This window comes from Lagopus leucura, unplaced genomic scaffold, assembly GCF_019238085.1.
Source record: "Lagopus leucura isolate 7727_CA_CO unplaced genomic scaffold, USGS_WTPT01 Super-Scaffold_73, whole genome shotgun sequence".
Lineage (NCBI taxonomy): Eukaryota > Metazoa > Chordata > Aves > Galliformes > Phasianidae > Lagopus > Lagopus leucura.
Genome location: NW_024962252.1, coordinates 53,770,684 through 53,796,845, shown reverse-complemented (window position 1 = coordinate 53,796,845; position 26,162 = coordinate 53,770,684). Strand labels below are relative to the sequence as shown.

Sequence of the window (26,162 nt, the reverse complement as noted above, 5' to 3'; positions counted from 1 at the left end):
TCTTTCAGTTTAAAGCCATTTCCCCTTGTTGTCTCACTGCATGTCCATATTAAAAGACCCTCCTCAACTTTCCAGTAGTGCCTCTTTGGGCACTGAAAGGCCACTGTAAGGTCCTCCCCACCACGGAGCCTTCTCTTTTCCAGGCTGAATAATGATGCCATAATTAAATTTCATTACGTCCTTGTTTAAAAATATTCGTATTTCAAAATCTACTGAAGCTTTTAAGTATTAATTTTGTAACTTGAAAACAACTCAGCAATAATGTAAAACAAACATTTGCAAGGTTAGAATAGGGAACCCACCTCTCGTGAAGTAGATAGGACTTTTATCCTCAGTACATGATTTGTTGAGATTTATGAGGAAGAAAAAATCCAAACTATTCCAGCAAGAAAATCAAGGTACTTCAAAGAAAAGGACTCTTAATTTTACCTTAAATGTCTGCTACTTCAGAGTTTAAACTCCATTTCTTAGCAAAAGAAAATGAGCTGACCACATGTATTAGGACAAAGGAATGCTGAAATGTTGAACTCAAGGTAGCCAAGGCTGAAACTCCACAGGGTTTTGTAAGTCAGGTAAGTGGTTGTAATAGCTCTATAAACTGGATGTCAGTCAAGGTTTTGGCATGTTTCCTAAAGTGTTGCTCATGCAGCCAGTATGTTCATACTGTATGAATTCATTGAAAGTAAAAGAATGCATGAGAAACAATGGAGGAAAGGTAGAGATTTTAACTGAGCAACTAATATTCTCACATATCTACAAGGCAGCCATAAAGGGCCCAAACATAATGCAATGGAATATTTTATAAAGTGATGTAATGGACCAAAACAGGATGAAAATAATTTGGTGTGCTGAGTAGCTATCTCTAAAGCACTGCAAGTGTTTCCATCAGGAGGTGAGCAGGCTATCATGCAACCATCATCTCAAAGTTGATCTTGTCAGAAATCTTCGATGTAGGGGAACTGGAGAAAACCCTATGGACTCAGGAATTAGCTGACAGAAGAACAAGGTCTCTCTTCTGTTGTTGCAGAAACCTAAAACCAGGGTTCAATTGCTGTCATCCACTCTTCTAGAACTGTATCTCCACAATGCATCTTTGCTGGCAACTTGGTTTATTCCACATACAGACAATGTATTCAGAATACAGACAACTGAGAGCCTTGCATCCCCCTGCAATTGAGTATGCTATGTGGCACTTAAGAGAACAGCTTCAATCTTAGTCTCAGCAGGAGGGAAAGTGCTTTAAGTGTGCTGATTGTATGCCTGGGTGCAATCCGCAAGACTCCACATAGAGACACAAGACAAAAATCACACCTGAAAAGAACCCCTCCAGTGCACTAAATTGCCAGTACATAATAATAATACTTTCTGCTTCTCCACTCCACCCCCTTTACCTCCTTTCCCAATTTCCTATTTGCTCTTAACTAAAACGATATTCAACAACAAATTCTGGAAATGCAGCTTCCTCCTCACCACAAACATTTTCACAATGTTGCTTTCTGAGAAAATTTGACTATTTGACATCATCTTTGCTCTCCTTTACGAGTTTTATGAGATTCACACATATTATTTGACTGTACTAGGGAGATACAGAAAGCTCAGACGCACAAGCAAATTAGTATCTGTCTGCTAAGACATATTAACTATGGTAGAGATTTAAGCTAAGCTAAATTACCTAGCAGCAGCATTTGCTTTAGATTAGGAGAAAATGAGCACAATTAATATGACTCAGCTCATGCAATACTTTGATAGCAATTTTGCCAAAAAGCTATTCCTAGAGGAAAGCATAGACTTCGATGCACTGAAGAATAAGAGCATGAGTTCTCTTGAGACCTTGCAAGAAGAAATGAGGATAACAAAGCAGCTACACAATGTACCAGAGAAGAGAACTATGTAAAATTATTTACAGTTTTACCACCCAAAATATTGTTAAAGTAGTTTTTTGATGAAGAGTTAGTAATGAGAATTGCAACTTATTTATTTCCATTATAATAGACTGTGTGTGAGGTATTGTAAGAGCATCGTAGAAAAGAGAAGGGACTACTCCCAGTAGTTTCCACTTTAAGACAGGTTACAGGAAAAGGTTATAGACAAAAGCCAGAATTCCAAGATAGCAATGAGACTGTAGTCACCAGAACCATGTGTTCAGGCTTCAGATAGTGTCAAGTTTCATGTTAGTGCCTTAGCAAGGAGCTTAGAAAAATAATAATGGAATAGTTTTAGGAGCATATGAAAGCACCGTAAGAGGGAAAAGGGGGAATTCAAAATGAGAGTTAAAATCAGCTCATGTAAGATACTGTCCAGAAGTGTAAATAGGCTGGGAGACTTCAACAAAGAAGCAGAGAAGAAAATTATACCACTGCAGTGAGTTTCTAAGTTTATATGAGGAGGTGAAACTGTTTTTGTCAAGATCAGAGAATTGGAGATTTCAGTAAACAGAACATGAAATAATGACAACTTAGATAACAGTTTATTCGCGTACATGGAGAGTGAAAATAGTTGAAATAATGTGCAAAATTAACCATACTTGGAAACAAAGATAGAGAACTGAAGAAGGTTCTTGGAACATAATTTCACCATCAGAAGTGAGTGGGATGATTTAGCAGTTGGTCATGCTCAGTCCAGCTAAAAGCCGAGCCACAGCATATCGGAGAGACAGGCTAAACTCTGCCAGAAAGAAAAGATAGCTATTATGTTACAGGAGTAGACCTTCTGTTTATGAATGGAGAATGCAAGTTGATGTTTGTGAACAAAATCACTCGAAGGGCAGAGAAGAAATGGATCAGAGGACAGGATCCTTTAGCAGACTAAACACAATATTTTGGGATATACCAGCACCTCCTGAAAGATTATTAATTTGTCCCAAAAAACAGATGGAGAACCACTGGCAGTCAGAGTCACAGAAAGAAAGATTTTAAGTAGAGATTCTCAGAAAAAAAGTCAAATATAAGCATCAGGATTAAATGATGGCAGAAAGCAGAGGTTTTTGTTGATTGATTGCACTTAATTAAAGAAATAATAATATACTAGTTGAGAAAATGGAGAAAGATTAAAGGAGGTTCTAGGGAAAAGGAATCCTCATCCTCCAAATGAGGAAGCCATATCTGCAGATGAAGTAGAGGTGCTAGTAGGTGGGACAAGGCTATGGCACTTTGTTGATTTTTTCTTCTTGGAAGCAATCAGCAAAACCTGTTTAGAGATGAAAAAGACAAGAACATGGGGACAATTGAAGTATGACTTGGCTATGCCACAGGCAGGGGACAAGGAGGACAGACATGCTTCTATCAGAGGAATTCAGTCTATTCATGGGACATTTCCAGAGATGCCCCACAGCAAAAGCAAAAGAAGCAGATGCTGGAGGGCATTCAGACTGAAACTTGATGAGAGGAAAGAGAAGGGAACAATTAGAGAGTAGAGGAGGCTGCAGAAGAGAAATATTTTTAGAAATGAATGTCACTAAGGCATAAACACATATAGATGCTTTAAGAATGACAGCTAAATGAGCTATGTCTTTAACTGCATGCATTGCTTTTCAGAAAAATCCTTAAAATACAGAAACACGGCTCTGCTTCAACTGAGAGAGAAACAGAGATGCAGAAAGGGGTAATATAAGTGTATTACGTTAGTGCCCATATCCTAGCTCAGTGACTGTATAACCACACGCATCATAATTTCATTAGCAGTAAGTGATGCAGCAAGCAGGACCCTTTGTCCAGGCCCATAAATAGTACTAGCTTCATTAGCCATAAATAGTAGGTACCTTAGCAGATGGCAGAGTGATCCTTCAAAGACATCTCTTTGCACAAAATAATGAGACTACTCAACCTGTCATTTAGCAGCACAGCCCTCTGTGAAACACTCTGCATTACTGCTTCTATGTCCAGAGCCAACAGTATATGAGAATCTGCTTAAACCTCACCATGGCAAGCTGATTTGCAGCATGTTCCATCTCTGTACCATTTATTAGAGGGAGTGTACAATACTTCTTCTATACAGTTTCTTCATGTGTTACCACTGCATCTTTTTCCAAACGTATCTTCATCCCATTCACTCACAATTGAGTCACAATTTTTTTGTTTTGCTAGGGTACATACAGGCATGCAGAAGGGATGGGCAAGATGATCAAGTGGGATCAATTTGCCACCTGGAATTAACAAGGACAAAATAGACCAGAGCAGTTTAACCATCACTGAAGCTCTCTAGCCCATGCTAGCTTAATGCCCAAGTACACTTTGCAGCAAACACACAGATGTAGGAGCGCCTGCCTTGCTGGGCATGCAGTACCCTGCTGCTGCATCCAATTGAGGAAACACACTCAAAATCGAGAAGCAAATTTTGCTTTCTGACCACTGGACAGCCTCAGAAGAAATCAGATCTCCCAGTAAGAATGAGAACAAGCAGCAGGCAGGTTGCACAAGAAGCACACAAGAACATTAGAAAACCCAGTATAACTGACTCTTGCCATTTACAGAACAAAACAGTTTTCTGTCACCCTATTTCTTCCAGGATCCCATGCAGGTGCAGTCCTGGAGCGCATGTTTACGGACAGTATACACTTTAATGTGCTATTTCACCTTCCTGTGCTACTAAATCAGGATAACCTGTAAACGAAAAACAAGTGCTGCGGCACTGAGTACCCACTCCTCCTGCTTTGAGGAGTAAACGGCTGTCTCTTAGGTGGCAGTGAGACAGAATGCTGGGAGAAGTCAAAATGGTGAAGCCTCTGAAAGCAGAGATCCTCAAAACCTCTAACTTGAGGCACAACACAGGACTGCATCCTGCTCAAAGCATGTGTACCCACGTCAGCAGAGTCAGCACCCAGAAGGGGCACAGTTTCCTTACCAGAAAGAGGCATTTTGCCTCTAGAAACTGTAAAAAAGTCACCACAGGGGAAGGTAAAGAAATAACATTTGATCAGAAGATACCAGAACAATTCCTCTCGCATTTATGAGTAGTTGCAAATCATGGAAAAAATGGTGTAACCGGCAGACAAGGAAATCCTATTGAATTAAATTGCAGCTCCTGAGCAGAGACAATGAGTCTTCTGAAGACTGCAATTAATATAACTGACCTCAGTAAGAAAAAAAAAAAAAGTTTTAAACCTACACCCTAAAAAGGACTTATTGAAAGCAAACAGGTAAGGAAAAGATTAAACAAAGTGTTAATCTCAGCTTCCACCAGAGGAGCGTTCTGTGCAGGAAAACTTGAGTCCAGAGATATAGTCAGTATTCTGGGTTTTGTGTTTCAGGGCAAAGGACAGAAGATAGTAATTCCAGATGTCCTATTTTTCATAGTGAGAGTGAACATATTCACATAGTACTTTCTCTGCATCTTTACTGCATCTATTCATGTCTATGACAAAAAGATTAAAATTAATGTATTCCAAGATCTTTTCATATTGAAAACAACTCAATCTACCCAGCACTGTCACCACAAAACATTACATTCTACCCCTGTATTGCACAGTACATACTCTACAAATGATACTAGCTTTGTACAATTTTAAGAAGCTAATATCAGTAAAGGAACTGCTGTTTCCCATATTGAATGCTTCTCTTCTGAACAAAGATTCTGATTTGCTTGATGCAATGATGAGTACACTGTCACCCTGAGCTTTTCTGGATCTCGTTGAAACATGACTGAATTGAAGTTGTTCAAAGTAGAAGTTGTTCATACGCATCCTGACACTTGTCCTCACTCCACAAATACTCACTATTCCTGATGAATTCATAATTTTTAGGTGACCCATTTGCTTTTTTAAACCATAGCAGAGGAAAAGGGGAAGCATAAGATCTTTTACACAGCCATTTATAAAGAACAGCAATTACATGCCAGTGTGAACTTCCCTTATTGCACCAAGTAGATGTTACTTCTCACTGACTAAAACTAGTCTTTTTGCTTTAAGAAGAAAGGGGAAAAAAAAAAAAAGAAAAAAAAAAAGAAAATATATGTCACTAGGCAGAAACAACTACGTCTGTCACTTAAAAGGAAAGAAAGAAGCCACAGCCTTACCAAGAGGGAATTCTGACGAAGAGCCACACTTGTCCTGTCAACTCCCATCCCTCACGAAGCAGAGAGGAAACTCTTACAGGAATTGGTTGCAAAGCCGAAGTTGCCCAAGAGGAAACTGGTATGTCTTTTACAAGTCATGACTATGTAAACCACAAGCCAGGCATCAAAGTAAGTGCTAAAAGCTATGCTTATCAGAGCAATTAACACTGGAACCAAGCTAGGTAGAAGTAAAATTGAGCATGGAACAGAAAAATAAGAAATGTTTTCAGGTAGCTAGTTTTAAACATTTTGTTTCACAAATAGAAATTGGTTAAAAACTTAGAATCAAATACATCTGAAAAAAGGCTCTGAGTGCATCGTAGGAGACAGGAGAGCATGGGATAGGTTCTCTGTAACAAATCCCACTGTGCAAGTCTCAGCACAGTCTCAGTTGCTGACCCATTCTTCAGGTGCCCCTTTAGCTTCGCTCTCCCATGTGTCCTCCAGGGAAGAACCCTGCACTCAGAGGTGCTGAGGGCGCAGGGCAGCCCAAGCCCAGACATGCTGAGGAAAGCCCTTGGGACAAAAGGAAGGATGGGCATGAAGCACAACCGGTTCTTTTTTTCTGGGTCACCTACAAGGTGTGTCCCAGGAAACAACATCCAAATAGGGATGGGGCTGACAGCAAGGTCTGCAGAGGAGCACATGCTTTCTAACAGTTTTGCACCAACTATTTTTATTTCCCGTTTTTCCTTTTTGAGGTACTGACAAATCAAAATGAACGGCCCTACCAAAAAAATATGGGGCAGGTGTTTCAGTAAGTTACATGTTAATTTGTCCTAAGAGACAAAGAAAATAATCAGGACGTGTAGTTTTGGGTACTTTTCTGGCCTATGCATTCAGTAGTATCAGTCATGCATTTTTGACTTACAGAACAAATCAACAGTTAACAGTAGCATAAAAACCTAATTTTTAATTTTGCTCTTTACACCATTCTTTGCCTATTTCACCTATTGAATTAGTCTAGAATAGACTGAATGTGCACTGTTAAATCTTCTTCAAAGTGACAAACATTGTTAGAAATAAGGTAGATTGTCTCATGCTTTGAAGTGAACTTTCCTTTCTACTCTGAAATATTACAGACATGTTTCTTCAAAGCAGCACAGAGTTGTGCTGTCTAGGGATGCACAGGATTTCCTCAGATCTCTCTACTGTGGCACACAAATTCCAGAGTCCACAGGGAGATATAGGAACCACCCAGAGGTCTGACTGCTTTACTATTCAACACTATGAAATTATAGTGCCACCTGTAGGACACCCCGAAGAAATTTAATTTAAGCCTTGCTAATTCCACAAATGACAGTTGTCATAATTATAAGGCTTTCTATTAGTCTTGGCAGAAGCATAAGTACATAGAAAACAGGTGAGTCACATCAGTCTATAGGGAGTAACTGGAACACCTGGTTCACACTGAGTAACACGCACTGTTTTCAGTATATCAGAGCACCCAGACAAAGATATTTTGCCACTGAGATGAATTTTTTGTTGAATGAGAATATACTAGAGCAATGAGTTCATTGGCTATCCACCTGGTACTTCTATAGCCAGGAGGGAATTACCACATTTTCAATAGCAGCCAGCCAATGAACCAATCACCCTCAAACACGCAAATCTGAGGAGCGCTTCCACCAAGGCTGCAAGCATTCTGTCTCTTCTTTTAATCCCCTTTACAAAGCACAAGTAAATCACTTTTCTTTTAATCCACTTTTTAGCTGTCAACCACATAACCATATGCATTATACCTTTGTGACTGGTATTTGTGTTTCATGCAAATGGTATTTTGCATCAACTTTGGGAAGAGCTAGTTATTCCTTCAGAATACAATAATACACTTATATTTTCATCTCTCTTTTTTTCCTGTTTACTACTCATTTTTCCACCTTCTCTAACACAAAAGATGTTGCCTGTAAAAACTTCTCTCCAATATATCATCTGAAGATGAGCAGTAAGACAAAGTTAAATGTATGAATTTTTGTCGTTAAATTTCCATAAATAGCATTTGAAGTGGAAAATACTCAACTGATTAACTTAATGGCTCTGTTGCTGAAAACATCAACTTAGAAGGAGTAGAACACATACAAAGACAGCTTCTTCTTAAGGTGCAGCTGTAGTCAAAAAACAGAACAAAATATTCAGATAAATAGGACAGGGAATGGTGAATAATATAATAGGTGTAGGAATGCTTTTGTGTGAATCAATGACACAGCCCTGTGTAGAAGACAGTGTAAAATAATCATCACAATATCTAACAGAAAGAATATTTTGAGATTAAATATCAGTGAAGAGAATGATCAAAAATTGACAGAAAAAAGGTCTCGAATCAAAATGAACTTAAATATAAGCAGCTTTGTAATAAATAACTGATAAGAGATTAAACAAATATTTCAAAACTATTATTTAGACTGGGAAATACATCTCTTTCCTAGTCGTAAAGAACTAAAAGCAAGGGAGGCAGGGGAAATAAACAGTTAAAGGTGACAAAAAAGACAGACTGAAGGAAGGGGATTTTTGGCACATTTGGAAATCACCACTCCAGTAAATTGAGTGTGAAAGTCTGTGCAAAGTTGAAATTATTACTCTGTGAAACAGAGCAAATAGTGAACAACTGTGTACAGAGTGAAGCAAATAAAGTTATTTCCAGGAACATTAGGTTGACATATACATAGCAGAGGATAATTTTATTGTTATTATTAGCTTTCTCAAAAACACAGTAGAGGTGAAGAGTAAGAGACTGTCACTAACTTCTGACTGATGATGCACATCACAGGAAGAAAAAGTTCAATAGGGTGAGTGATGCAAGGAGTTAAAAAGTGATGCTGAAAATTGTGCGTAAGTATGTTGAAGAAATCACTAGGCTCCTGTCTGAGGGAGTGAGTGGGGGAGACTGAGGCAGAAGGGAGATTTCTGGAATCCTGGGGACCCACAGGGAATCTCATGCTAACATGACTACAAGAACACACAAAAACTTGAAAAGGGCATTGTGTAGGAATTCCCAATTTTCACTAGTCTGACAAGCTCATGCAAAGAAACAAATGACTGAAGAAGCAGAATAACCAGAGCTGTATGTGCCAGGAACATGAGGGCAGCTCACAGATTAATCTACTTCTCTATCATGTTCCTACAGCAGATTTCATGTTTGTTTCATAAGGATACTGCATAGGGGAAACGTCTGTAGGTTGAGAATTCGAGACGTGGTACTTTTATTTTCTCTTTGGGAGGAGAAACACAGGAATCAGAAAAGAAAAGAAAAAAGTGCTCCAAGTCACAGATTTGCAATAGCATCTCATTATATATTGTGCCTTTTTAATTAAAATTACTCTGTTAATCTCTGTTTCTTAGCAGATGGGAAAATAAGGTATCATTTTGGCCTTCCTTTGCCTATTCAGCTAATTAAGTATCCGATGAAGGTACGAAAAGGTACTGGAAAGTCACAGAAAGCAGATTATATATCACTTATTAAAATGTGTATGTATATATCGGTTGTGTGATTTCTGTCTCAGGCCTGAGACTGCAAGTGGGAAGAGTTGCATCTCTGTCAAGGAGTATGATTCATACTTGCCATACCCAACTGTTACCTGCAAACCAGTTGTTGCTGGCACTTAACATCTATGGTAGAAAGCTACCAACTCCCACAACCAAAATGCTTTTCTCTTAAGCAGTAAACTTCTGTGAAGGTATTTTTCTGTTTTAACATGTTTTATAACTAGGTGAATTTGAAGCTGAGAGAACTAGGAAGACCTTGAGCGCTCTGGTGTTGAGAGAATAGTGAGATGTCATATGCATATCACTCCAGCTTTGTATTCCTCTCTCCCCAGGACCACATCAACCTTGTGGGAGGTATGATTTTGCAGAATTACAGGGAAATCAGCTGTGTATTTACCTCTAACCTTGAGAATAAAATGCTGATGGACTGGCTGCCTCTGGGTGGGGGGAGAGGGGGAGAAAAAGCACTAAGAGGCTCCCACCCAGCTCTGACACTGACTCACCTCTTGATTGGAACTGACACATCCACAGCTCTACCTCCATACTTTTAAAAGAGGCATACAGTAATCACCTACGTCAGAGGAATGCGAAGAAAATTCACTGATATCTCTATTTTGGAATTCTCCAAAATAAACATTTCACAGGAGGGCAATATATTAGCTGTCTTTTCAATGATGCTGTTATTGGAAAAGAGAAACTAAACAGTTTCCAGAAAAGTGACCAGAGAATTGCTTAAAGTGACTTGAAAACAGATGATTACCAAAGTTAAACATTATACAATGGTTTTATTGCAGCACTATACTAACCAAGGAGTTTAGCATATGTACAGAATTCTAAATCCTACTATTTACTTAAAGTCATTCCCTGCACAACTTTATGCCACCACTTTCCTTTCATCTTTGATAAAATCCTTCTGCAGTTCCAGTTGTAATAATATTGCTGCTGCACAGAAAGAAAAAGGAACAAGAATCTTTATACAAATTTTCATACAAAAAATCTTTGGGATAAGATGGGATTTGTTGAATGTAATGCCTTTCTTGAGAGGGAAAAATTAACCAGTAGAATACACTCTATAAATTTGTACTCCAAAATTCCTAAGGCTAGCACACCTACATACTTGTAAAGAACACAAAGTAAGTATGTTTCATCCCAAGTGTAAGATCAGCAAGTAGATAAATAGCCAGTGCAACTATCTATCATCACATTTAACAGTTTGCCAAAAATTTATCAATAAGTAATAAACAACTTGGAGGTAACTCACCCAAAATGCACTGAATTTCGTCATCCACTGGGGTCTGCTGCATTTAAAAGTAAAATGCTGTCCTTAAACAGTCATATGAAATGTAGAATGTATTAATTGCCTTCAAGATTTTAACTTGAAAAAAGTCCTTTTATGAAATAGCAGCAAGAAGAGGCTGACCTATTGCCGTATTTTTGCTTGCACACTTATTTTCCAAGCAACGGCGTTTAGAAATGGTACTGTCCCTAGGTGTAAACACACCATCTCTACCATTTAGATCAACTAAATTAAATTCCTTCCCAATGCAGTTTTTATGTGAGTTGTTATGAGGAGAGCAGCCAGCTGCTGAGCCCCCAGGCCCTCAGGCAAAGTGTGTCATGCGGCAATGCCAACATGTTTACCAGGAAGTGCTCCGACCTCAGTTTCGTGCTTGCTTCTCACCAGCATTTTGTGCTGAGGTTGCAGAGCAGTTGCATTTTCTACTTCCTCTTTCTCTCTTTTACGCCACAGCAGTCAACCCATCTATCAGCATGAGAAGGGTGAATGTTGCTCCCTACCCATTCTTTCTATCCAGCTACAACTTTTAACATTCCTCCACTCTCTCACCCTATCTAAGCTTTTCATCATCAGCAGCCAGTCATACTAAGGTGAGATAAGAGAATTAAAGCTTTTTGTGATACATCATCATAAATGTTTGAGTCATTGTGGTCTAGCGAATTAAAGTCTCCCTTTCTATTTTACATAGGCTTCTTATACTAGTATTTAAGCACTAAGATTCAAGAAATCTTGGTAAAAAAACATACTTTTTTTTCCAAGTAATTTTTTCCTATTTTAACATGCACCTCAATATGGCACTTCACTGTGGTACTACATCTGCAAATCTCCAAACAACTTGAGGAACGTAGTTCAGTGTTGAGCCAATTCTATGAAGGAAAGTGAAAAGTTAGGACAAGATTCTACCTTGGTGGTTAAACTGAACAAGTAAGGAAAAAACCAAGAACTTGTGTTATAACTCTACCAGAACTTCCACACTGCTAAATATAGCAAGTCTGTGCAAAAGCGCAGAAAGTTTCCCGTTCAGACACACTGAGGATATCTCACTGGTTTTTGCACAGTGATTGGAGAGCAGCTGCTTAGCTGAGTCTCAAAAAAGTCCTCCAAATCTTCCTTGATTAAGGAGACAGTGTTTTCTACACTATTGTCAAGTCGCTAATTTTCAAGTTCATCACCACCAGCAGAAATTTATTTTCCTTTTATACCAGAATGGACAATTCATTTGGCAAGCTCATCTGAAAGCAGATTAGAAGAGAAGACAAAGAGCCTATCCACTGCTGTCCACCCGCGCAGCCATCATGACTCAGTGCTGTTCCTACGCACTGTCCCCAACATTTCAAGAAGGGCTCAAAGCTCCTCCATCCCACCATCACTCCTACAGAGCTGTTCTGCCACTAGAAACAACTGCTCAGACCCAAACACCTCATGACACAAGGCTTTGGGCATAACAGCACTTAGGCAAACACTTCCAGATCATCTCACGCATTTCAGTATTGGTAGTTCCTGTTAAGCTTTTTGTCTGATCAGAAAAGAGACAACAGGAACAAAAGAGACAGCATGAGTGATGCGCATGGTGCAGCCGGATGCTACAGCAAGGCTCTGCAAGGGAGATTACAGCAGAATAGGAAGGCAGAGGCCCTTCTGAAAGTCTTTACAGCATCAGAAACAGCTCCAAAATTAAAACAAATTTTCTTGAACACTAAAAGCCCGTGTCAGTCTATGCTGACTGAGAAGATAGATGTACAGATTTTGTTCCCAGCACTTTCTTTTACAGAAGCTTGGTTGCTATGTAAAAAGAAGTATGGATAATCCGGATGCCCCAAAGGGATGAAGGAGGTGAAGTATCTGTATCTTTGACAATGAAGAAAATAGATCTTATGGGTTTGAGTTTTTACATCTGTTTTGGTTTTGAATTTTTTTCCTTCCTTCCTAAATAACTTATATGCCTGGTTTGAAAAGGAAATAAAAACAGATTTTTAGTCTAATCTCTGAATTGGATGAGAGTCACAGTAATTCCAAACCTGCTCTTTGACAGTGGCCAAGAGCAGGAGCCAAAGTAGAGAGCAAAGGAACAAAGAAAAACATGAAGTGAGGACCTGCATGAGCATATTTGGCCTTCCATAGTTTTGGGACATCCTGAAGAAAATTTAGCACAGCTTTGTCTGGTGCAACAACTCTTCACTTCCTCTCTTTCCATTTAATTATGCTACTTGCTTTTTAGAAAGATTTTACTTTCAGCAAAAAAAAAAAAACCATACCAAGTCCACATATTTAATTTTGTGGTATGTGAAAAAGTATTTACATTTTATTTAAACATAGTGGTTTTGTTGTTATTTTGTTTGGTTGGTTGTTGTTTTTTTCTTTTTTTTTTTAATTAGGTGGCACATTTTAATTTTTGTATGAGGAAAAGTGAGCATTCATAGCCAGGTGACCATCTCTGTGCCCCCTGATCATCTGTGACTCTCCACTGGACCCTCTCCAACAGCTTTACATCTTTCCTGTATTGGGGGCCCCAGATCTGGATGCAGTACTCCCAGAGGAGCCTCATGAAGGCAGAGTGGAGAGAGAAAATCACTTCCCTATCTCTGCTGGCCACCCCTCTTCTGATGGAGCCCAGGATACCACCAGCTTTCTGAACTGCAAGAGCATGCTGCTGCTGCTCATGTTTGGTTTTTCATCCACAAGGACTCCCATATCCTTCTTCACAGGGCTTCTCTTGAGGAGTTCTTCTCCCAGTCTGTATATACATCTGGGATTACTCTGACCTAAGTGTAATACCTTGCACCTATGTTGAATCTCACTAGTTTCACACGAGCCCACCTTTTGAGTTCGTCCAGGTTCTTCTGGATGACATCCCTTCTTTCTAATGTTCCTACTCAGCTTCGCATCATTGGCAAACTTGCTGAGAATGCACTTGAGCCCATCACTGGATGAAGATGCTGAAGAGCACCAGTCCCAGGTCAGACCCTGGGGGACATTACTCATCACCAGCTTCCACCTGAACATAGCACCATTCATTATGTATATTCACTACTATAATAGTACTAATAATATTCACTATTCACATTTTTGATCTGATATAGCACACCTACAGCACCATATACTCCTTTACTGGACGCACCTCCCCTTTAGGTTTGTTCACAAATCCAAGGAATTCTGGGTTTGTGAAAAATGTCTTCTTCATCCCAGAAAAACAAAGTTAGGATTCCCTTCCTGTGATGAGTGTGAATACATGAATATAGCTGGTTATTAATTTGCCACTACCTATTCTCTTGGTGTAACTTAAATATATAATTAATAACCTTGTAACTAATTCAGTAAATAGATTACATACTACGGTACGTAACTCAGCATTTCTTTTTCTTACTTGCTTTAGGACCTCAAATGAATGCTGCCAAAATCTTTCTGCCCCTTCCCTTAGGCTGTCTGCCAGAAATACACAGTTGCAGCAGTTCAAGATTTCTCTCTAGTCTAAGCCCACATTAAAATTTGAACCAGCATATGACCTGGTCTCCTCCAACTATACAGCTTTTAACTACTATCTCCTCTCTGCATTATGGAAGATATACATTGATGGCACACATCCCGTTCCAGCCACTGTGTCACGGCTGGATTAAGTACCATTTTAAAAAAGTCACTCTCAGGACATGACAGCTGGCAGAGTGACCTCCTAGAGAGGACAAAAAGGGACAACAGGGAAATATGCTTATGTGCAGCGCTCACACTGTGGAGAGCTCAGGTTTCAGTGAGAGGTTCCCTTGAACCTTTGATACTCTGGACATAGGTAAGGACATTAAGGCTCTAATGAGACATCTAGCCTCTGTGCACACATCCATAAACTCCATGCAATCAAAGGAAAGTAGAAGATAGTCAGGCTGGAACATCATTCAGTTGTGTAAAATGCTCCATTAACAGTAGTCAGCCTAGTTATTTAGATGTCCTTTAACAATCTTGACTTAGTACATACATGGAAAAACAAAAGCAATATACAACAAAGCATCTTTTCAGAAATAAGTAGAAAGATTTTTTGAAAGAAGTGCCACAAACAAGTCAAAGACCATACCAAAATCTGTAGAAGAGGACAGGCTTGTCTCAGCATTAAAATCCAGCAGAGCCTCCACCTCCTGCAGCAGTCTGCTCAGCCTTCTACAGCATCAGAAGACAACTGTAAATTTACCTTTCCTTCAGAGAGACTACATGCAATGGAGGAAGGCAGGGAAAACATTGTGAACAACTAATCTTGCACCTCTTTTTACACAACTTATCTGTACCACAGATTAAACCATTTACTTCCTCTTCTTCACTAAGGCATTATAATCCAAGAACTAAACAGAAATAAGATGATCTTGACTGTTTCTTTTACTGTAAGAAGAAAATTAAATCACTCTAACAGATCAAAGTGGTGACTAAAAACCTTGAAAGAAATTTGGAAGACATTTTGGACAGAGAAATATCCAACCAGATGTTTTTCTCAGTAATAACAGCAGACTTATGTTTTTAGTATTCTTCATTAAGCACAATTTTGATGAATTTTCTGCAGACATAATAACCGAAGTAAACAAAGGTAACTTCATTGATCAAATAACTGGTAGATGTCTCACCATGTACAACTGAATAAAAATCAATCTGAACAGTTCAGAGATTGTCAGCAGAGAAGATAGACCATAGGGAGGTGAGCATTTTTTACAGTTCAGGAGCTTCCATTCCTGAACTTGCTTTGCAATTCTGAGCACACTCAGCTGACCTCCATTTCAGTTCCCTTTATCACCCAGTGAAAGTAACAGAGGTTCCCTCCCACATATGGAAACACTGTGAAGAACAAACGTAAATCCACTAAATAATATGAGGAACTTGGGCTGCCCAGCTGTTGTGACTACAGTCTCCAGGCACCACGAAAAGCAAGTAGACCCCAACAGAGGTCAATCCACCTCAGTATCAGCAGTTAACCTTTCGACCGGATACACTACAAAGATGCAAAAACTACTAATTGCTGACCAAAGTCTCATGATTTTAAGTTAGTAAAGATCACAGTGTCACAGTTGCAATTACACAGAATTGAGCTCTCAGTGTGAGACCAGAAGGCACCTTCTTGAAGAAGTCCTTTTGGTCCGGGTGGCACTGTGCTTTAGTTGCCAGGAGCTGCTACATAACAGTGTTAATGCAAACATATTCTTGTCAGCAATTTTCCTTAGGGGTTTATGCAGTGTCCACTTACAACCCCTAACAGCAGAGCCCAAGGACAGATGTACACTTCCCAAATGTACTGATTTATCTTCTTTAACAAGAGTTTCCCACACCGTCTACAGCTTCTAAGCCTTTACAGAATGAACTTACGTTCCCTTTCCAGAGAAGTTGGGTGGCATAGCACAATCCACACGTTCAAATTCTACTTTCACTACACACTGTCTCAAGAAAACATTTGCATTTCTCCCCCTCCACAACCACACATTTAGTAATTTCAGACATTGTTAGATAATAAGGGAGTTTCCCCAGCTCACCTACTGCTTTCCTTTCTCTTCTTCCCTTACATCCTCCAAGCTGATGAAGCAGGGAACGTGGATGAAGCCCCAGGAAGCCTATGTGAGGAAGAGCAGCAGTCCTTGCTCTGCATTTGCCAGCAGTGATGCAGAGCTCCCAGCCTCAGCAGAGAGATGAGGCAAGAGCCAGTCTGCCTCTACTGCCTGGGGATGCTCCACACCACAGGCAATTATACTTCTGCTTGTCTATTCTCTTCAGAGAGACAAGGAAAAGGCAACTCCAGACAGACACAGATGATGCTGTGTTTTCTCTCCTCAGACCTAGTGGCATTCCCTTTCAAACTCCTCAGAGTAAAAGATCGTGTTTTATTTGCTGTCCTTCTTCCGGAGTCCCAAAATCCTTGATCTTAGAACCTCTTCCAAGCCCAGAGCAGCTCAGTCCATGTTGCAAGTGTGTCAGATAAACAGGGAGCTTGCACAAGGAGTTTGCTCTGTTGTAGGCCAAGAGTGGGAGGACTGGAAGAGAACTGGCATACCAATGACTGTATAAGATCTAGTGACAAGTGGCAAATGTCTGGGTGGCTTTATAAGTATCAGTTTATTTGCTCTAGCTCAAGCGTTGCAGAGCGCATTACAAATTTCCTATGGCTGCTTCCCAGTTCAGCATTCATCAAACAGCCAGCACCCTCAGCCAGGATTAAGGCCTCATCCTGATAGGTACAAAAAGTGACATCATCCCATCCCAAAGCCCTGGCAAAGATAAAGAGGGAGTTAGATGATAGCGTTGTTCCTGGAAGGGGAATAAACAAATCCAACCATGCCCCCTCTTGGCCTCTATCAAAATAATGATTATGTGAAAGGGAATGCTTAAAGCCTTGACTGTGCGCAACATGTAAATAAAAATCAAGACTCAGATCAGGAAGATGTTTAGCTAAGTCTAAGCTCCTGCATGTAATAATTTTCTTGCCTTCTGATTAGAGCCAAGAAAATGGCTTAGCATTTTTCTTCTTCTCTAATCTAATAGCCTTTTAAAATGTTTTTCCTTCCTCCTATCTTTCCATTTGGCTTTATTTACGTAGACACACCAGTGTGGTAAATTTCAGATCTGTAATACGTGGCTTTCTGACTTGGGGATTATTCTGAAGGAGTTCTCATGTGGCTGTTACTCCAGCTAGATATTTACACACGTACCCTGTGAATAGCTTTTACTTATGTGCATGGGCAAGAGCTCTGCATAGTCCACATAATTTTTCAGAGTCAACATGTGTTTCCGATCATTACAGCACATTGAAAATATGTGCCTACCAAACACATTTTAAATGTATTTATACAAAACAGTATGTGGTTACCCTTGAGGTGTTTTCTATATATAGAAAAGCTGAAGCTTAAACTTCCTGTTCCCATTTTCTCCCTTTGGAATCTCCTCTCATTATTCATTGTATCCAGGTTTCCATTACGATTCAGATGTACATTATTTTTCGATGGCATTGAATCAACTCAGATGTGAATTCTGATAATACGCTTATGTATGATAAAACAAAAGACTATCCCCTAAAGAGACATCTGGACTCTCATTTTTTAGTTGGTTCAACAGCATTGGTTGTGCAGGAGTGAGCATCATTCTTCTGCTCAGTGTCTTCCTGAGAGATCACAGCTGAAAGTTGTTCAGTGTATCAAAAAAGTGTAACTATACATGACTATGAAAGTTTGTTACTTTCATATTTTTTATGATAAATATTTTCAAATATTTATCATGAATTTATTTTTAAAAATTTTCCTAAAAAAAAAAAAAATTAAAAAAAAAAAATTCAATTTTGCCCACCAAAGTGTTTTTAAATTTTTACTACAAAGTCCTTCTTATAATTTTGTTTTATCTTGTGGATGAGGCCAAAAAGTCTTTCTAAAAGTTCTTCCTGATGGGAAACTCAAAGCTATTTCTTTATAACAAGTTTCACATCCTAACTGTGCAATGAGCTACAAGCACTCTGTCAGTCAAACTACTAAACCATGAAGGTGAAGAGTCATGGCAATTCTTGATTACTCCACAGCATTGAAGTTGCTATTCTTGTAAGTCAGTATAAGAGTTAACAAGATCTTGCTTTTCTTACTGCTGGGATACCTGATGGCACAGGCAGGTGGCAGCAGCCCTAGGTCCTGGGCTCAGAGCTCATAAATTCCCAGTTAACAGCTCTGGGATATCCTTCCTCTTCCTAGGAAACACAAAACATGTATGAGCACAGCCTGAGGATACAAATACATTAAAAATAGATGACTTTGGACTAATCTAATGAACTCTAGCTGTCCTCTAGAAGTCAATAATGCTACATAAATGGATTTCCACACTTACAAAAGCTTGCAGGACCAAGTCCTCAATTAAGTAGATGCCACAAGTCTTGCTATTATTCAGATTTACAGAAGATGATCTATTCAACTTCACATGGTAACGTTCTTTCTCATCGTTACTATCAAGTGGATTTTTACTGACATCCTTTGTATGAATATCGGCATTCATCCACAGGAGAAATAAATCATCTTTATACCACTGTTGAAGTCTGTCAGAGAGCAGAGAGAGACCCATATATCTTAGCTAGCCAATCAAACTCCAAGAAAAATAAATAAAAAGCAATGGAACTAGACGTTTCTGAAGGACTTGTAAATCAGACTTATAGACAAGATAATTCAAGATTCAGAAATTTTATGCAATCCATTTGAGATAAAATACAAGAGAGGGCGGAGCAGGCCAGCAAATCCAAGCTGCTAGTGACCACTCACACTTCCTCAAAAACTGAGTTAACTCAGTACTGTGTTCTCTTACAGCAGTCCATGAAAGACTAACCACCAAAACAGTCAAATGGCAAACATAATCTGCTCACACGGTGATATTTCATAAAATGCTAAATAATACAGCAACAAAACATTGTCAGAAATTCCCAGTGAGAGAAGAGGATGTATAGATCCATCTGAAATAAACTTATAGGAATTAGAGCATGCTGTATGAGCAATCCACATTTGTGTTGACACTGACCTTGTGCTCTCATTAAAACTCCCATCTTGGTCAAAACCACCAGGAGTTCATGTAGGGTTACTGGCCAGGGTTACAAACAGGAGATCCTGCAGTTTACAGAAAAGCACCAGATCTCTTCAACTGGGCCACCAGTGTCTTCATACAGTCTCTTACGGGGTCACATAAAGGATGCAAGCATTTAAGAAAAAAAAAAAAAAAGTATTGCACCTAACAAAGATTTTCCCCTCCTCCAACCTGCTGAATCTTCAGGCTAAAATTACAGGCACAGTGCCTGAGGGCACCACTGCTGAAAATATCAATCAGTGTCAATTTCAGAAGTGAGGAGGCCTGAGTTTCAGCCTCTGTGCTGGCTTCCCATGCATTAATAAGATGTTGTGTGGATTAACCTTGCAGACATCAAACATGTTTCGATGTGCGGAGTCATCTTTGCTCTAATTTACAGAACTCATAAAGGATCTTCAGCAACAAACACTCCAGCTCCTCCAGTCACAGATCATTCCCTGTCATAGCTTAAAGGAGGTACTACAAAGAGCAAGGCCACTTAGATGATGCAGGGAAAAGAGCAGCTCAATGAGAAAAGACTGAAAGAGCTGGGCCTTTTTAGCCTAAAGAGGAGGCTTAGGAGATTCTTATGTACATATGCAGATACCTGAAGGGAAGGTGAAATGAGAGCCAGGCTCATTTCAGTGGTTCCCAGTGCTAGGACAAAAGCACTAGGCTTAGTGAGCACAAAGTGGAACACAGGAGGTTCTCTCTGAGAAACAGGAAACGCTTCTGTATTATGTGGGTGATAGAGCAACGGCAAAGGTTTCTCAGAGAGACTGCAGTGTCCTCCTTGGAGATCTTCTTAAGCCACAGGGGGGGCTGGACCAGATAGACCCAGTAGCTCCTTCCAACCTCAACCAGTCTGTGACAATGCTTGCTCTACCTCCAGCTATACAAACAGGGCCCATCAGCTGCTGCAGCCACTTCCTGAAAAGAGAAGAGCCCAGCAAAGGTCTGTGGACACTGGGAGGACAACAAACCAACTCAGAAGTTCTCCTGTAGCCAAACTCTAGAATATCACAGAATCGTAGGGGTTGGAAGGGACCTCCAGAGACCATCAAGTCCAACCCCCCTGCCAAAGCAGGAATAGACCCTCTCTCACTCATTGACCCTCACCACTGACTCAAACAAGGGGTTGTTTGCAGTGAGGGTTTTATTATCTTATATACTTACCATGTTTGACACTTATTTTAAGTTTAAACTGGAAAAATCAAAACATTTATGTGAATTTTTATCCAAATCTGTAAATTAATTGGAAAAATACGCAGGAATTTGAAGTCAAATTCACAGCTAATGAAACTGAGCTTTCATCCATTGAAATGAAAGATTTTTTTTTAAAAGGGTTAAATGGCGCCAGATAGTCTGCAATCTGTCAAGGTAGGCAAACAAGGGGGAAAATAAAAAGAAACTCCACCTTGTAAATAAGGCAATTGCAAATCCAGTTTCTACAATCTGGAACAGAGCCAGCACCTAAGAGAGAAGGATTGAGAGGAAAATAAGTTGTAAATTCCTCCAAGGTAAAGTTCCTGCTTAAAATGCAAAGACAACCAGTTTTAGGAAGGTCATGAAGTCACAACAGGTTTTCTTTGAAGTTCAACTTTAAATGTCAATTTGACCCCTTTTTAAAAGGGGAGACAGACACAGCTGCACTCCAAGTGCAAGAAAAAGAATAACAATGATTAACATTATGCTCTGCACTGAAAGTTGTTAGACAGCCAATGGGGCAGGGGAGAGAACCACAGAAAAAAAAATTTCAGGACTTTTTACTGGCCCAGTTAAAGGAAAGGGGCAAAAAAGCAAGAGAAATATACCTCTTATACAGGTGTAAAGTTGCCTTTCGTGTAACTTGCGTCAAGAATTTGACTTGAGCCAGATTTTTTTCCTTTCCATGTTAATGGGACTTGCTGTGCTGTCAGGGAAACGTGGCAACTGTCAGATCTATGCCTTGACTTTTCAACTATATGCTCTTCTGAAGAGGCGTAGCAACAGCTAACAAGTCCTGCAATTTCATCTCTGAGAACTCTTACTGAAGAGTAGTTTAAATTTGAGCAGAATTAGAAATGAATGTGTATACAAACATATACCCACGAATATACACATGTAAATGCACTCAGCATATTGCTCAGCAAGTTCCACTAAAACTAGGAAGATAGACTAGAAGATTCACTTGATTCTTCACATTTTATTGATAAATTAAGTAGAGTATGGGTATTCTGACCAGCAGGTGGGGAACTGAGGCACAACATGGTGTCAATAAACCAAGAAGCAAACCGTTCCTTCTCATGATTTTTAATTGAAGGTTAGTTGAACTCTGGCACACTCTACTTTCAACAACTACTGGCACCAGAAACAAAAAGACAAGGCATAATTTCATTAATACATTACTGTAGTCCATCAAATAATCATCACTTGCATTGCCCAGATATATTGCCAGAGGTAATGAACACACATGTATCAATAATAATATACTAATGCTCCACTTCATTGCCCAGAAGAGGCGTCTGATCCTGCTCTCCAAGGGAAGTGGAATATATATATACACCATATACATATACCACCATATTCAAATACATTAAAGATCTGTCTCTAACTCTACAAAGCTCTCTCTTTGCAGCAGAACAAAGTCTTGGTCCTAGCACTTTATTTCTTCTCACCTTTCACATAACTGTATACAGGTGTGTGTATATATATATATATATATATATATGTAACAGTGACTGCTGAGTGTCACTTGCCAAGTGTAAAGCATTCCTATCACTTTGTGTTACTCGCAGTCAGAAAGGTGGCAGATCACCCACATAAAGTCTTTTCAAGAAAGATCTTGGCAGAAAAAGTGATGGTAAGTCCTAACACAAAACTACCATAGAACCATAGATCATGACTCAAACCAGCCAGCAAAGCTGCCATGTTTCAGGCAGTACATACCTGAGCATTCCCAAGATACTCTGAGTTGTAGTGTGGCTCAAGCAGGGATAAGAAGATACAAGTATCTTGTCCGTAGTTCTCAACATGTTTGAAAAACAGATTATTAATTATTAGTTTTTAGCTTAGATTATTATTCTCTTACATTGGTACTTTGCTGTGTATTAATACTCCCTAAAAAACTTAAAACTCAACTCCCCTAATCAAAGGTTTTTCCCACTAATAAATTGCCTATTCCATATTTTTATACAAGTTCTTTTCCACAATATGAGTCATATTGAAATTGCTCCAATTTAAATACTTACATTTATTTGCATGACTAATCATTGTTTATCAGTAACTTGACACTTCACATCTTCAAACATTTTAATTACATATACATCAGATGTCTGAAAACGTACCCGGGAACTAATCTTGGAATCATATGCACACACTCATCTATTGCTTCCTGAAATAACTGATGCTTTCCCATGTGCACTGAATCACAGTCAAGGTAACAGTCATAGGCCTGAAGAAGCATGTGTTACAGAAAAAATGTATGTTTCAGAGAGAAGATGAAGATGGCCAACTAGACTATTTGTGCAAATTTCCTGTGCTTCAATTTGTGACCATTTTCCCTTGTCCTATTTTCACGCCATAGAAAAAGAGTCTGGCGTCATCCCTTTGCATCCTAAACCCTAGATGTTTATAGATATTGATCAAATACCCTCTGAGTCTTCTTTTCTCAAGGCTGGACAGACCCAGGTTGCTCAGCCTTTCCTCATAAGAGAGGTACTCCAGGTCGGTCCTTTATCATCTTCACGGACATCTGCTGGACCCTTTCCAGGAGATCCAGGAGTCTTTTTTATACCAGGGAGCCCCAAAATGGATGCAATACTCCAAGTGACGCCTTTCCAGAGCAGAGGGTGAGGATCGCTTCCCTTGACTCCAGGATGCAATTGGCCTCGGCCACAAGGGCACACTTCTGGCTCTCAGCCAACCTGTATAAAGCCACCAAAATGGAGGCTTTCATCCAAAGGCTTTATGTGCAAATCTGGAGAGAGACTTTGAGGGATCAAGTCTGTCTCTCCCATCAGGTCAATTACATTTGGACTATTCCTGACAGAGGGCCATCTAATCTACTTTTTAATGGCAGCAAGTAACAGAGGGATCACAGCTTCCTTCAGATCTCTAATTCAGTGCTTAATTCTCCTATTAAATAGATTTTTCTACTAACTTTCAGCTTCATGCTCCATTTAAGCCTATTGCCTCTTGTCCTATAAAAATCTGCCCTGTAATTTTTATTTATTTACAGAAATCTTCATGTTTGTTCTTATGACGACAAATCAGTCACTTAAGACTTTTCAACACCAATTTATTCAATATTTTCTGAGAGGCCAACACTCCCTGAGCAAAGAGCCTTTAAAATGCCATTGCCCCTCCTTGTAAAAAATATCTGCTGTGGCAAGTACTTCGTCTTCAGTGATGGGCACTGCCAGCTCTAAAATGATGGTAACCAAAAGGAACAGAAATTCTCCGCTAGTTAGGTAAATAAGAAACATTCTGGAAGAACTTGCTGAAAACAAGAGCCCCAAATCTTTTCACTGTTTTCTGCTTAGAAGTGTGTGTGTTTCTATGCCAAACACAGACACTTAACTTCTGCCACTTAGACTTTCTGAATATTTTTTTAAATTTTTATTTATTTATTTATTACGAACTTGCCTAGAAGCTAATTAAATCATGGATCCAGAGTGCCATGGACATTTACAGATGTACGATTCTGATTGTTACAAAACGTGCATGATCTAAATAAGTAAGAGAGAGTGTAAGAAAGGGACAGAGCATAAAAAAAATCATAGCAAGTTTGCTTGCCAGTATCAACAAAATATCCCAGAGAAAACTAAATGCATCCTGTTATCTGGAAAACTAAAGCTGTCTGATGCATAGGAGAGTATCTGCAAAACTACTGTCTCCCCTAACCCCTACTAACTCCAAAAAAAAAAAAAAAAAAAAAAAAAAAAAAAAGAAAACAAATAAACCACTCACACAATTATCTCTCTGTTTGTCTCATTATTAATTCTCTCTCATTAGCTCTTCCTGTATTAAACAACCCTTCTCTCCTATCAAGATTAGGTTGTTGAATACATACAATTAAGGCTGCATAAGACAGAGGCTGAGTTTCCATTTCCCAGCCAGTGCTAAATCTCCTGATTTTGGGATGGGAGCAGCAGACCATCTCATCTGAGGGATCTCCTGCCTTTGCACAACTCCCACATCCTCCAGAGTGAAACATAACTTACACTAAGCAGATCACGTCTAAAAAATGTATAAAACATTATTACTTTAAAATAAAATAACTTGCATAACTTGGTTGTAATGTACATTGTTTCTTCAATCCTCTGAATACAGTTTTAACTTACCACAAGTCTAGAGATCACTCATAAAGTTTGCATATGTGAACCAAGAGGGCTGCCCAGGCACCTGAGACTTCTTTCCCTCTTCCTTTTCTTACCACCCCCTCAAAACTGCCCCATGAATACAGGAAGAGAGATCACCAGCTGCCTGCTGAAGGAAGAAAACAGCCCCTGAATAGTATGCATCATTCAGATGATTTGGATGATTCAATGTTTCTACATGAACTTTGCTGAAGATGCACACAAATGGTGCTTTGTGCATTTCTGAATCGAAAGCATAATTAACAGTCCAAGTACATATCAAAACAACTTCTATTTGAAGAATAACTTTCCATCTAAAATGCAGCACTGTATCTGTTACCTTATAATGGAGTTCCAGTTCTAAAACCTATTAACAGCTAGGTTCACTTGTGTTTACATACTCCAGCATCTCCACCCTTTATATACCTACATAAAAATTGTTCTCAAAAGTTACAGTGAACAGGGCAATAACAAGAGGATCTAGAGGCAAGCTCATCATTTTGAAAGCCACCTGATGTGATGTGCATTGGTTTTAGACTGAGGGCTGGGAAGGAACAGAAAAGCCAGATGTTGCTTTCTCAGATACTGCAACACAATAAGCAGCTGCTTGTTCCTAAGTATTTCACAGAGTTAACTGCAGCTACATTTTGAAAGTTTAAGATGCTCTCACTGTCTAGTAACTTGTAGGAGAATATCATTACAAATTTCCACATACAAGCTGAGAACAAATGAACACACAAAAGCAAAATTAATACTTTTACTTAGTGTATTGGTCAAAGATGAATAAATAGTTCCTGTTTTTACTAATATTCCTTTGTCATTTGTTCAGAAGTTCACTTGATCACTCCTCATCAACAAAATCTTATTTCTATTTCATATGGCCATTTCCCTGTAGCCATAAATCAAGAATGGCTCTATTAAACCAAACAGATCAGATTAGATACAATAATAATAATAATGATAATAATAAAAAAAAAAAAAAAAATCAGAAGAATCAGACCTTGTGCTGACTGGACCTCTTATCAGATCTGCCCTGTTAACTTTGCAGGAGAAATGCTTGTTTGTCCTAGAGAACAAAAGCAGCATGAGCACGCAGAACACAGTACTGCCTTCCAAAATGTAGAAGCAGCTCAAGGCACCCTCCAGGGGACATACAGTTAGTTGTTGCCTGAGTGCACATGCAGCATCCATGCCACAACAGACCCCTGTGCTTCAGCAAAGGCGGCAAGGGATTGAAGGTTGCAGTGTAGGTAATAATAACAGAATGCTACCAGAGAACCATGCATATCTTTTTCCACCAATGGTTTGTGACCCATAATTTTGTTTTTTAATGCCCTCATAACTGATTTTTGCTTCATCTTAGGATGCAGACATACATATGCAAGCTGAACAGTTTGTGTCAAACTTGTTTGTCTGGTGCAACTCCCATCTTGCAGCTCCTGCACTGAACCAAG

At 39.3% G+C, this 26,162-nt stretch overlaps 1 protein-coding gene across 2 annotated transcripts in view; it reads right to left on the bottom strand.

Moving 5' to 3' along the window:
* The window catches only part of IPCEF1 (interaction protein for cytohesin exchange factors 1), a 62,122-nt gene extending 51,114 nt beyond the window's left edge, over window positions 1-11,008 (bottom strand). For both annotated transcript variants that reach the window (XM_042880170.1, XM_042880182.1), the window contains exon 1: window positions 10,793-11,008. The gene's annotated coding sequence lies outside the window, so the exon portion shown is untranslated. The remainder of the gene's footprint in view (window positions 1-10,792) is intronic.
* Window positions 11,009-26,162: the final 15,154 nt, after the last annotated feature.